Source organism: Taeniopygia guttata, chromosome 5 (assembly GCF_048771995.1).
Source record: "Taeniopygia guttata chromosome 5, bTaeGut7.mat, whole genome shotgun sequence".
Lineage (NCBI taxonomy): Eukaryota > Metazoa > Chordata > Aves > Passeriformes > Estrildidae > Taeniopygia > Taeniopygia guttata.
The window spans coordinates 8,491,063-8,504,923 of NC_133030.1; positions in this window are offsets into that span (position 1 = coordinate 8,491,063).

Here is a 13,861-nt window from a genome sequence, read left to right on the forward strand (position 1 = left end):
TTTGCACTCAGCTGCCCGCTCAGGGCCACAGGACTCGGAGCGCAAACATCGGCTCTTTTCCCTGGGAAAGAAAACTCACCAGTCCAGGTTCCTGATGTCAGTTTGTAGGGCTCCTCTGGGACTGTCAGGGTAGCACAAGTATGAGGTGGGGGCAGCTCCTGTCTGGGACTTATCCTTCGATGTTCGCATTTTTTGCACTCAGCTGCCCGCTCAGGGCCACAGGACTCGGAGCGCAAACATCGGCTCTTTTCCCTGGGAAAGAAAACTCACCAGTCCAGGTTCCTGATGTCAGTTTGTAGAGCTCTTTTTGGACTCTCAGAGCAGCACAAGTATGAGGTGGGGGCAGCTCCTGTCTGGGACTTATCCTTCGATGTTCCGATTTTTTGCAGTCAGCTGACGGCTCAGGGCCACAGGACTCGGAGCGCAAACATCGGCTCTTTTCCCTGGGAAAGAAAACTCACCAGTCCAGGTTCCTGATGTCAGTTTGTAGGGCTCCCCTGGGACTGTCAGGGCAGCACAAGTATGAGGTGGGGGCAGATCCAGTCTGGGACTTATCCTTCGATGTTCGGATTTTTTGCACTCAGCTGCCCGCTCAGGGCCACAGGACTCGGAGCGCAAACATCGGCTCTTTTCCCTGGGAAAGAAAACTCACCAGTCCAGGTTCCTGATGTCAGTTTGTAGGGCTCCCCTAGGACTGTCAGGGCAGCGCAAGTATGAGGTGGGGGCAGCTCCTGTCTGGGACTTATCCTTCGATGTTCGGATTTTTTGCACTCAGCTGCCCGCTCAGGGCCATAGGACTCGGAGCGCAAACATCGGCTCTTTTCCCTGGGAAAGAAAACTCACCAGTCCAGGTTCCTGATGTCAGTTTGTAGGGCTCTTTTTGGACTCTCAGGGCAGCACAAGTATGGGATGGGGGCAGCTCCTGTCTGGGACTTATCCTTCGATGTTCCGATTTTTTGCTGTCAGCTGCCGACTCAGGGCCACAGGACTCGGAGCGCAAACATCGGCTCTTTTCCCTGGGAAAGAAAACTCATCAGTCATGGTTCCTGATGTCAGTTTGTAGAGCTCTTTTTGGACTGTCAGGGCAGCACAAGTATGAGGTGGGGGCAGCTCCTGTCTGGGACTTAACCTTCGATGTTCGGATTTTTTGCAGTCAGCTGCCGGCTCAGGGCCACAGGACTGGGAGAGCAAACATCGGCTCTTTTCCCTGGGAAAGAAAACTCACCAGTCCAGGTTCCTGATGTCAGTTTGTAGGGCTGCCCTGGGACTCTCAGGGCAGCACAAGTATGAGGTTGGGGCAGCTCCTGCCTGGGACTTATCCTTCGATGTTCCGATTTTTTGCAGTCAGCTGCCCGCTCAGGGCCACAGGACTCGGAGCGCAAACATCGGCTCTTTTCCCTGGGAAAGAAAACTCACCAGTCCAGGTTCCTAATGTCAGTTTGTAGAGCTCTTTTTGGACTCTCAGGGCAGCACAAGTATGAGGTGGGGGCAGCTCCTGTCTGGGACTTATCCTTCGATGATCCGATTTTTTGCAGTCAGCTGCCCGCTCAGGGCCACAGGACTCGGAGCGCAAACATCGGCTCTTTTCCCTGGGAAAGAAAACTCACCAGTCCAGGTTCCTGATGTCAGTTTGTAGAGCTCTTTTTGGACTCTCAGGGCAGCACAAGTATGAGGTGGGGGCAGCTCCTGTCTGGGACTTATCCTTCGATGTTCGGATTTTTTGCAGTCAGCTGCAGGCTCAGGGCCACAGGACTCGGAGCGCAAACATTGGCTCTTTTCCCTGGGAAAGAAAACTCACCAGTCCAGGTTCCTGATGTCAGTTTGTAGAGCTCTTTTTGGACTCTCAGGGCAGCACAAGTATAAGGTGGGGGCAGCTCCTGTCTGGGACTTATCCTTCGATGTTCGGATTTTTTGCAGTCAGCTGCCGGCTCAGGGCCACAAGACTCGGAGCGCAAACATCGGCTCTTTTCCCTGGGAAAGAAAACTCACCAGTCCAGGTTCCTGATGTCAGTTTGTAGGGCTCCCCTGGGACTGTCAGGGCAGCACAGGTATGAGGTGGGGGCAGCTCCTGTCTGGGACTTATCCTTCGATGTTCCGATTTTTTGCAGTCAGCTGCCCGCTCAGAGCCACAGGACTCGGAGCGCAAACATCGGCTCTTTTCCCTGGGAAAGAAAACTCACCAGTCCAGGTTCCTGATGTCAGTTTGTAGAGCTCTTTTTGGACTGTCAGGGCAGCACAAGTATGAGGTGGGGGCAGCTCCTGTCTGGGACTTATCCTTCGATGTTCCGATTTTTTGCAGTCAGCTGCCCGCTCAGGGCCACAGGACTCGGAGCGCAAACATCGGCTCTTTTCCCTTGGAAAAAAAACTCACCAGTCCAGGTTCCTGATATCAGTTTGTAGGGCTCCCCTGGGACTGTCAGGGCAGCACAGGTATGAGGTGGGGGCAGCTCCTGTCTGGGACTTATCCTTCGATGTTCCGATTTTTTGCACTCAGCTGCCCGCTCAGGGCCACAGAACTCGGAGCGCAAACATCGGCTCTTTTCCCTGGGAAAGAAAACTCACCAGTCCAGGTTCCTGATGTCAGTTTGTAGAGCTCTTTTTGGACTCTCAGGGCAGCACAAGTATGAGGTGGGGGCAGCTCCTGTCTGGGACTTATCCTTCGATGTTCGGATTTTTTGCAGTCATCTGCCGGCTCAGGGCCACAGGACTCGGAGCGCAAACATCGGCTCTTTTCCCTGGGAAAAAAAACTCACCAGTCCAGGTTCGTGATGTCAGTTTATAGAGCTCTTTTTGGACTCTCAGGGAAGCACAAGTATGAGGTGGGGGCAGATCCTGTCTGGGACTTATCCTTCGATGTTCGGATTTTTTGCAGTCAGCTGCCCGCACAGGGCCACAGGACTCGGAGCGCAAACATCGGCTCTTTTCCCTGGGAAAGAAAACTCACCAGTCCAGGTTCCTGATGTCAGTTTGTAGGGCTCCCCTGAGACTGTCAGGGCAGCACAAGTATGAGGTGGGGGCAGCTCCTGTCTGGGACTTACCCTTCGATGTTCGGATTTTTTGCGGTCAGCTGCCCGCTCAGGGCCACAGGACTCGGAGCGCAAACATCAGCTCTTTACCCTGGGAAAGAAAACTCACCAGTCCAGGTTCCTGATGTCAGTTTGTAGGGCTCCCCTGGGACTGTAAGGGTAGCACAAGTATGAGGTGGGGGCAGCTCCTGTCTGGGACTTATCCTTCGATGTTCGGATTTTTTGGACTCAGCTGCCAGCTCAGGGCCACAGGACTCGGAGCGCAAACATCGGCTCTTTTCCCTGGGAAAGAAAACTCACCAGTCCAGGTTCCTGATGTCAGTTTGTAGAGCTCTTTTTGGACTCTCAGGGCAGCATAAGTATGAGGTGGGGGCAGCTCCTGTCTGGGACTTATCCTTCGATGTTTGGATTTTTTGCGGTCAGCTGCCGGTTCAGGGCCACAGGACTCGGAGCGCAAACATCGGCTCTTTTACCTGGGAAAGAAAACTCACCAGTCCAGGTTCCTGATGTCAGTTTGTAGGGCTCCCCTGGGACTGTCAGGGTAGCACAAGTATGAGGTGGGGGCAGATCCCTTCTGGGACTTATCCTTCGAATTTCCGATTTTTTGCAGTCAGCTGCCCGCTCAGGGCCACAGGACTCGGAGCGCAAACATCGGCTCTTTTCCCTGGGAAAGAAAACTCACCAGTCCCGGTTCCTGATGTCATTTTGTAGAGCTCTTTTTGGACTCTCAGGGCAGCACAAGTATAAGGTGGGGGCAGCTCCTGTCTGGGACTTATCCTTCGATGTTCGGATTTTTTGCGGTCAGCTGCCCGCTCAGGGCCACAGGACTCGGAGCGCAAACATCGGCTCTTTTACCTGGGAAAAAAAGCTCACAAGTCCAGGTTCCTGATGTCAGTTTGTAGGGCTCCCCTGGGACTGTCAGGGTAGCACAAGTATAAGGTGGGGGCAGATCCTGTCTGGGACTTATCCTTTGATGTTCCGATTTTTTGCAGTCAGCTGCCCGCTCAGGGCCACAGGACTCGGAGCGCAAACATCGGCTCTTTTCCCTGGGAAAGAAAACTCACCAGTCCAGGTTCCTGATGTCAGTTTGTAGGGCTCCCCTGAGACTGTCAGGGCAGCACAAGTATGAGGTGGGGGCAGCTCCTGTCTGGGACTTACCCTTCGATGTTCGGATTTTTTGCGGTCAGCTGCCCGCTCAGGGCCACAGGACTCGGAGCGCAAACATCAGCTCTTTACCCTGGGAAAGAAAACTCACCAGTCCAGGTTCCTGATGTCAGTTTGTAGGGCTCCCCTGGGACTGTCAGGGTAGCACAAGTATGAGGTGGGGGCAGATCCCTTCTGGGACTTATCCTTCGAATTTCCGATTTTTTGCAGTCAGCTGCCCGCTCAGGGCCACAGGACTCGGAGCGCAAACATCGGCTCTTTTCCCTGGGAAAGAAAACTCACCAGTCCAGGTTCCTGATGTCATTTTGTAGAGCTCTTTTTGGACTCTCAGGGCAGCACAAGTATAAGGTGGGGGCAGCTCCTGTCTGGGACTTATCCTTCGATGTTCGGATTTTTTGCGGTCAGCTGCCCGCTCAGGGCCACAGGACTCGGAGCGCAAACATCGGCTCTTTTACCTGGGAAAAAAAGCTCACAAGTCCAGGTTCCTGATGTCAGTTTGTAGGGCTCCCCTGGGACTGTCAGGGTAGCACAAGTATGAGGTGGGGGCAGATCCTGTCTGGGACTTATCCTTTGATGTTCGGATTTTTTGCGGTCAGCTGCCGGCTCAGGGCCACAGGACTCGGAGCGCAAACATCGGCTCTTTTCCCTGGGAAAGAAAACTCACCAGTCCAGGTTCCTGATGTCAGTTTGTAGGGCTCCCCTGGGACTGTCAGGGCAGCACAAGTATGAGGTGGGGGCAGCTCCTGTCTGGGACTTATCCTTCGATGTTCCGATTTTTTGCACTCAGCTGCCGGCTCAGGGCCACAGGACTCGGAGCGCAAACATCGGCTCTTTTCCCTGGGAAAAAAAACTCACCAGTCCAGGTTCCTGATGTCAGTTTGTAGAGCTCTTTTTGGACTCTCAAGGCAGCACAAGTATGAGGTGGGGGCAGCTCCTGTCTGGGACTTATCCTTCGATGTTCGGATTTTTTGCAGTCATCTGCCGGCTCAGGGCCACAGGACTCGGAGCGCAAACATCGGCTCTTTTCCCTGGGAAAAAAAACTCACCAGTCCAGGTTCCTGATGTCAGTTTATAGAGCTCTTTTTGGACTCTCAGGGAAGCACAAGTATGAGGTGGGGGCAGATCCTGTCTGGGACTTATCCTTCGATGTTCGGATTTTTGCAGTCAGCTGCCCGCACAGGGCCACAGGACTCGGAGCGCAAACATCGGCTCTTTTCCCTGGGAAAGAAAACTCACCAGTCCAGGTTCCTGATGTCAGTTTGTAGGGCTCCCCTGAGACTGTCAGGGCAGCACAAGTATGAGGTGGGGGCAGCTCCTGTCTGGGACTTACCCTTCGATGTTCGGATTTTTTGCGGTCAGCTGCCCGCTCAGGGCCACAGGACTCGGAGCGCAAACATCAGCTCTTTACCCTGGGAAAGAAAACTCACCAGTCCAGGTTCCTGATGTCAGTTTGTAGGGCTCCCCTGGGACTGTAAGGGTAGCACAAGTATGAGGTGGGGGCAGCTCCTGTCTGGGACTTATCCTTCGATGTTCGGATTTTTTGGACTCAGCTGCCAGCTCAGGGCCACAGGACTCGGAGCGCAAACATCGGCTCTTTTCCCTGGGAAAGAAAACTCACCAGTCCAGGTTCCTGATGTCAGTTTGTAGAGCTCTTTTTGGACTCTCAGGGCAGCATAAGTATGAGGTGGGGGCAGCTCCTGTCTGGGACTTATCCTTCGATGTTTGGATTTTTTGCGGTCAGCTGCCGGTTCAGGGCCACAGGACTCGGAGCGCAAACATCGGCTCTTTTACCTGGGAAAGAAAACTCACCAGTCCAGGTTCCTGATGTCAGTTTGTAGGGCTCCCCTGGGACTGTCAGGGTAGCACAAGTATGAGGTGGGGGCAGATCCCTTCTGGGACTTATCCTTCGAATTTCCGATTTTTTGCAGTCAGCTGCCCGCTCAGGGCCACAGGACTCGGAGCGCAAACATCGGCTCTTTTCCCTGGGAAAGAAAACTCACCAGTCCAGGTTCCTGATGTCATTTTGTAGAGCTCTTTTTGGACTCTCAGGGCAGCACAAGTATAAGGTGGGGGCAGCTCCTGTCTGGGACTTATCCTTCGATGTTCGGATTTTTTGCGGTCAGCTGCCCGCTCAGGGCCACAGGACTCGGAGCGCAAACATCGGCTCTTTTACCTGGGAAAAAAAGCTCACAAGTCCAGGTTCCTGATGTCAGTTTGTAGGGCTCCCCTGGGACTGTCAGGGTAGCACAAGTATAAGGTGGGGGCAGATCCTGTCTGGGACTTATCCTTTGATGTTCCGATTTTTTGCAGTCAGCTGCCCGCTCAGGGCTACAGGACTCGGAGCGCAAACATCGGCTCTTTTCCCTGGGAAAGAAAACTCACCAGTCCAGGTTCCTGATGTCAGTTTGTAGGGCTCCCCTGAGACTGTCAGGGCAGCACAAGTATGAGGTGGGGGCAGCTCCTGTCTGGGACTTACCCTTCGATGTTCGGATTTTTTGCGGTCTTTTGCCCGCTCAGGGCCACAGGACTCGGAGCGCAAACATCAGCTCTTTACCCTGGGAAAGAAAACTCACCAGTCCAGGTTCCTGATGTCAGTTTGTAGGGCTCCCCTGGGACTGTAAGGGTAGCACAAGTATGAGGTGGGGGCAGCTCCTGTCTGGGACTTATCCTTCGATGTTCGGATTTTTTGGACTCAGCTGCCAGCTCAGGGCCACAGGACTCGGAGCGCAAACATCGGCTCTTTTCCCTGGGAAAGAAAACTCACCAGTCCAGGTTCCTGATGTCAGTTTGTAGAGCTCTTTTTGGACTCTCAGGGCAGCATAAGTATGAGGTGGGGGCAGCTCCTGTCTGGGACTTATCCTTCGATGTTCGGATTTTTTGCGGTCAGCTGCCGGTTCAGGGCCACAGGACTCGGAGCGCAAACATCGGCTCTTTTACCTGGGAAAGAAAACTCACCAGTCCAGGTTCCTGATGTCAGTTTGTAGGGCTCCCCTGGGACTGTCAGGGTAGCACAAGTATGAGGTGGGGGCAGATCCCTTCTGGGACTTATCCTTCGAATTTCCGATTTTTTGCAGTCAGCTGCCCGCTCAGGGCCACAGGACTCGGAGCGCAAACATCGGCTCTTTTCCCTGGGAAAGAAAACTCACCAGTCCAGGTTCCTGATGTCATTTTGTAGAGCTCTTTTTGGACTCTCAGGGCAGCACAAGTATAAGGTGGGGGCAGCTCCTGTCTGGGACTTATCCTTCGATGTTCGGATTTTTTGCGGTCAGCTGCCCGCTCAGGGCCACAGGACTCGGAGCGCAAACATCGGCTCTTTTCCCTGGGAAAAAAAGCTCACAAGTCCAGGTTCCTGATGTCAGTTTGTAGGGCTCCCCTGGGACTGTCAGGGTAGCACAAGTATAAGGTGGGGGCAGATCCTGTCTGGGACTTATCCTTTGATGTTCCGATTTTTTGCAGTCAGCTGCCCGCTCAGGGCCACAGGACTCGGAGCGCAAACATCGGCTCTTTTCCCTGGGAAAGAAAACTCACCAGTCCAGGTTCCTGATGTCAGTTTGTAGAGCTCTTTTTGGACTGTCAGGGCAGCACAAGTATGAGGTGGGGGCAGCTCCTGTCTGGGACTTATCCTTCGATGTTCAGATTTTTGGCGGTCAGCTGCCGGCTCAGGGCCACAGGACTCGGAGCGCAAACATCGGCTCTTTTCCCTGGGAAAGAAAACTCACCAGTCCAGGTTCCTGGTGTCAGTTTGTAGGGCTCCCCTGGGACTCTCAGGGCAGCACAAGTATGAGGTGGGGGCAGATCCTGTCTGGGACTTATCCTTTGATGTTCGGATTTTTTGCGGTCAGCTGCCGGCTCAGGGCCACAGGACTCGGAGCGCAAACATCGGCTCTTTTCCCTGGGAAAGAAAACTCACCAGTCCAGGTTCCTGATGTCAGTTTGTAGGGCTCCCCTGGGACTGTCAGGGCAGCACAAGTATGAGGTGGGGGCAGCTCCTGTCTGGGACTTATCCTTCGATGTTCCGATTTTTTGCACTCAGCTGCCGGCTCAGGGCCACAGGACTCGGAGCGCAAACATCGGCTCTTTTCCCTGGGAAAAAAAACTCACCAGTCCAGGTTCCTGATGTCAGTTTGTAGAGCTCTTTTTGGACTCTCAAGGCAGCACAAGTATGAGGTGGGGGCAGCTCCTGTCTGGGACTTATCCTTCGATGTTCGGATTTTTTGCAGTCAGCTGCCCGCTCAGGGCCACAGGACTCGGAGCGCAAACATCGGCTCTTTTCCCTAGGAAAGAAAACTCACCAGTCCAGGTTCCTGATGTCAGTTTGTAGAGCTCTTTTTGGACTCTCAGGGCAGCACAAGTATGAGGTGGGGGCAGCTCCTGTCTGGGACTTATCCTTCGATGTTTGGATTTTTTGCAGTCAGCTGCCGGCTCACGGCCACAGGACTCGGAGCGCAAACATCGGCTCTTTTCCCTGGGAAAGAAAACTCACCAGTCCAGGTTCCTGATGTCAGTTTGTAGGGCTCCCCTGGGACTGTCAGGGCAGCACAAGTATGAGGTGGGGGCAGATCCTGTCTGGGACTTATCCTTCGATGTTCCGATTTTTTGCACTCAGCTGCCGGCTCAGGGCCACAGGACTCGGAGCGCAAACATCGGCTCTTTTCCCTGGGAAAAAAAACTCACCAGTCCAGGTTCCTGATGTCAGTTTGTAGAGCTCTTTTTGGACTCTCAGGGCAGCACAAGTATGAGGTGGGGGCAGCTCCTGTCTGGGACTTATCCTTCGATGTTCGGATTTTTTGCACTCAGCTGCCCGCTCAGGGCCACAGGACTCGGAGCGCAAACATCGGCTCTTTTCCCTGGGAAAGAAAACTCACCAGTCCAGGTTCCTGATGTCAGTTTGTAGGGCTCCCCTGGGACTGTCAGGGCAGCACAAGTATGAGGTGGGGGCAGCTCCTGTCTGGGACTTATCCTTCGATGTTCCGATTTTTTGCAGTCTGCTGCCGGCTCAGGGCCACAGGACTCAGAGCACAAACATCGGCTCTTTTCCCTGGGAAAAAAAACTCACCAGTCCAGGTTCCTGATGTCAGTTTGTAGAGCTCTTTTTGGACTGTCAGGGCAGCACAAGTATGAGGTGGGGGCAGCTCCTGTCTGGGACTTATCCTTCGATGTTCCGATTTTTTGCGGCCAGCTGCCGGCTCAGGGCCACAGGACTCGGAGCGCAAACATCGGCTCTTTTCCCTGGGAAAGAAAACTCACCAGTCCAGGTTCCTGATGTCAGTTTGTAGGGCTCCCCTGGGACTGTCAGGGCAGCACAAGTATGAGGTGCGGGCAGATCCTGTCTGGGACTTATCCTTCGATGTTCGGATTTTTTGCGGTCAGCTGCCGGCTCAGGGCCACAGGACTCGGAGCGCAAACATCGGCTCTTTTCCCTGGGAAAGAAAACTCACCAGTCCAGGTTCCTGATGTCGATTTGTAGGGCTCCCCTGGGACTGTCAGGGCAGCACAAGTATGAGGTGGGGGCAGCTCCTGTCTGGGACTTATCCTTCGATGTTCCGATTTTTTGCAGTCTGCTGCCGGCTCAGGGCCACAGGACTCAGAGCGCAAACATCGGCTCTTTTCCCTGGGAAAAAAAACTCACCAGTCCAGGTTCCTGATGTCAGTTTGTAGAGCTCTTTTTGGACTGTCAGGGCAGCACAAGTATGAGGTGGGGGCAGCTCCTGTCTGGGACTTATCCTTCGATGTTCCGATTTTTTGCGGCCAGCTGCCGGCTCAGGGCCACAGGACTCGGAGCGCAAACATCGGCTCTTTTCCCTGGGAAAGAAAACTCACCAGTCCAGGTTCCTGATGTCAGTTTGTAGGGCTCCCCTGGGACTGTCAGGGCAGCACAAGTATGAGGTGCGGGCAGATCCTGTCTGGGACTTATCCTTCGATGTTCGGATATTTTGCGGTCAGCTGCCGGCTCAGGGCCACAGGACTCGGAGCGCAAACATCGGCTCTTTTCCCTGGGAAAGAAAACTCACCAGTCCAGGTTCCTGATGTCAGTTTGTAGGGCTCCCCTGGGACTGTCAGGGTAGCACAAGTATGAGGTGGGGGCAGATCCCTTCTGGGACTTATCCTTCGAATTTCCGATTTTTTGCAGTCAGCTGCCCGCTCAGGGCCACAGGACTCGGAGCGCAAACATCGGCTCTTTTCCCTGGGAAAGAAAACTCACCAGTCCAGGTTCCTGATGTCATTTTGTAGAGCTCTTTTTGGACTCTCAGGGCAGCACAAGTATAAGGTGGGGGCAGCTCCTGTCTGGGACTTATCCTTCGATGTTCGGATTTTTTGCGGTCAGCTGCCCGCTCAGGGCCACAGGACTCGGAGCGCAAACATCGGCTCTTTTACCTGGGAAAAAAAACTCACAAGTCCAGGTTCCTGATGTCAGTTTGTAGGGCTCCCCTGGGACTGTCAGGGTAGCACAAGTATAAGGTGGGGGCAGATCCTGTCTGGGACTTATCCTTTGATGTTCCTATTTTTTGCAGTCAGCTGCCCGCTCAGGGCCACAGGACTCGGAGCGCAAACATCGGCTCTTTTCCCTGGGAAAGAAAACTCACCAGTCCAGGTTCCTGATGTCAGTTTGTAGAGCTCTTTTTGGACTGTCAGGGCAGCACAAGTATGAGGTGGGGGCAGCTCCTGTCTGGGACTTATCCTTCGATGTTCCGATTTTTTGCGGCCAGCTGCCGGCTCAGGGCCACAGGACTCGGAGCGCAAACATCGGCTCTTTTCCCTGGGAAAGAAAACTCACCAGTCCAGGTTCCTGATGTCAGTTTGTAGGGCTCCCCTGGGACTGTCAGGGCAGCACAAGTATGAGGTGCGGGCAGATCCTGTCTGGGACTTATCCTTCGATGTTCGGATTTTTTGCGGTCAGCTGCCGGCTCAGGGCCACAGGACTCGGAGCGCAAACATCGGCTCTTTTCCCTGGGAAAGAAAACTCACCAGTCCAGGTTCCTGATGTCAGTTTGTAGGGCTCCCCTGGGACTGTCAGGGCAGCACAAGTATGAGGTGGGGGCAGCTCCTGTCTGGGACTTATCCTTCGATGTTCCGATTTTTTGCAGTCAGCTGCCCGCTCAGGGCCACAGGACTCGGAGCGCAAACATCGGCTCTTTTCCCTTGGAAAAAAAACTCACCAGTCCAGGTTCCTGATGTCAGTTTGTAGGGCTCCCCTGGAACTGTCAGGGTAGCACAAGTATGAGGTGGGGGCAGCTCCTGTCTGGGACTTATCCTTCGATGTTCCGATTTTTTGCACTCAGCTGCCCGCTCAGGGCCACAGGACTCGGAGCGCAAACATCGGCTCTTTTCCCTGGGAAAGAAAACTCACCAGTCCAGGTTCCTGATGTCATTTTGTAGAGCTCTTTTTGGACTCTCAGGGCAGCACAAGTATAAGGTGGGGGCAGCTCCTGTCTGGGACTTATCCTTCGATGTTCGGATTTTTTGCGGTCAGCTGCCCGCTCAGGGCCACAGGACTCGGAGCGCAAACATCGGCTCTTTTACCTGGGAAAAAAAACTCACAAGTCCAGGTTCCTGATGTCAGTTTGTAGGGCTCCCCTGGGACTGTCAGGGTAGCACACGTATAAGGTGGGGGCAGATCCTGTCTGGGACTTATCCTTTGATGTTCCGATTTTTTGCAGTCAGCTGCCCGCTCAGGGCCACAGGACTCGGAGCGCAAACATCGGCTCTTTTCCCTGGGAAAGAAAACTCACCAGTCCAGGTTCCTGATGTCAGTTTGTAGAGCTCTTTTTGGACTGTCAGGGCAGCACAAGTATGAGGTGGGGGCAGCTCCTCTCTGGGACTTATCCTTCGATGTTCAGATTTTTTGCGGTCAGCTGCCGGCTCAGGGCCACAGGACTCGGAGCGCAAACATCGGCTCTTTTCCCTGGGAAAGAAAACTCACCAGTCCAGGTTCCTGGTGTCAGTTTGTAGGGCTCCCCTGGGACTCTCAGGGCAGCACAAGTATGAGGTGGGGGCAGATCCTGTCTGGGACTTATCCTTTGATGTTCGGATTTTTTGCGGTCAGCTGCCGGCTCAGGGCCACAGGACTCGGAGCGAAAACATCGGCTCTTTTCCCTGGGAAAAACAACTCACCAGTCCAGGTTCCTGATGTCAGTTTGTAGGGCTCCCCTGGGACTGTCAGGGCAGCACAAGTATGAGGTGGGGGCAGCTCCTGTCTGGGACTTATCCTTCGATGTTCCGATTTTTTGCAGTCAGCTGCCCGCTCAGGGCCACAGGACTCGGAGCGCAAACATCGGCTCTTTTCCCTTGGAAAAAAAACTCACCAGTCCAGGTTCCTGATGTCAGTTTGTAGAGCTCTTTTTGGACTCTCAGGGCAGCACAAGTATGAGGTGGGGGCAGCTCCTGTCTGGGACTTATCCTTCGATGTTCGGATTTTTTGCAGTCATCTGCCGGCTCAGGGCCACAGGACTCGGAGCGCAAACATCGGCTCTTTTCCCTGGGAAAAAAAACTCACCAGTCCAGGTTCCTGATGTCAGTTTATAGAGCTCGTTTTGGACTCTCAGGGAAGCAAAAGTATGAGGTGGGGGCAGCTCCTGTCTGGGACTTATCCTTCGATGTTCGGATTTTTTGCAGTCAGCTGCCCGCTCAGGGCCACAGGACTCGGAGCGCAAACATCGGCTCTTTTCCCTGGGAAAGAAAACTCACCAGTCCAGGTTCCTGATGTCAGTTTGTAGGGCTCCCCTGAGACTGTCAGGGCAGCACAAGTATGAGGTGGGGGCAGCTCCTGTCTGGGACTTACCCTTCGATGTTCGGATTTTTTGCGGTCAGCTGCCCGCTCAGGGCCGCAGGACTCGGAGCGCAAACATCAGCTCTTTACCCTGGGAAAGAAAACTCACCAGTCCAGGTTCCTGATGTCAGTTTGTAGGGCTCCCCTGGGACTGTAAGGGTAGCACAAGTATGACGTGGGGGCAGATCCTGTCTGGGATTTATCCTTCGATGTTCGGATTTTTTGGACTCAGCTGCCAGCTCAGGGCCACAGGACTCGGAGCGCAAACATCGGCTCTTTTCCCTGGGAAAGAAAACTCACCAGTCCAGGTTCCTGATGTCAGTTTGTAGAGCTCTTTTTGGACTCTCAGGGCAGCATAAGTATGAGGTGGGGGCAGCTCCTGTCTGGGACTTATCCTTCGATGTTCCGATTTTTTGCAGTCTGCTGCCGGCTCAGGGCCACAGGACTCAGAGCACAAACATCGGCTCTTTTCCCTGGGAAAAAAAACTCACCAGTCCAGGTTCCTGATGTCAGTTTGTAGAGCTCTTTTTGGACTGTCAGGGCAGCACAAGTATGAGGTGGGGGCAGCTCCTGTCTGGGACTTATCCTTCGATGTTCCGATTTTTTGCGGCCAGCTGCCGGCTCAGGGCCACAGGACTCGGAGCGCAAACATCGGCTCTTTTCCCTGGGAAAGAAAACTCACCAGTCCAGGTTCCTGATGTCAGTTTGTAGGGCTCCCCTGGGACTGTCAGGGCAGCACAAGTATGAGGTGGGGGCAGATCCTGTCTGGGACTTATCCTTCGATGTTCCGATTTTTTGCGGTCAGCTGCCGGCTCAGGGCCACAGGACTCGGAGCGCAAACATCGGCTCTTTTCCCTGGGAAAGAAAACTCACCAGTCCAGGTTCCTGATGTCAGTTTGTAGGG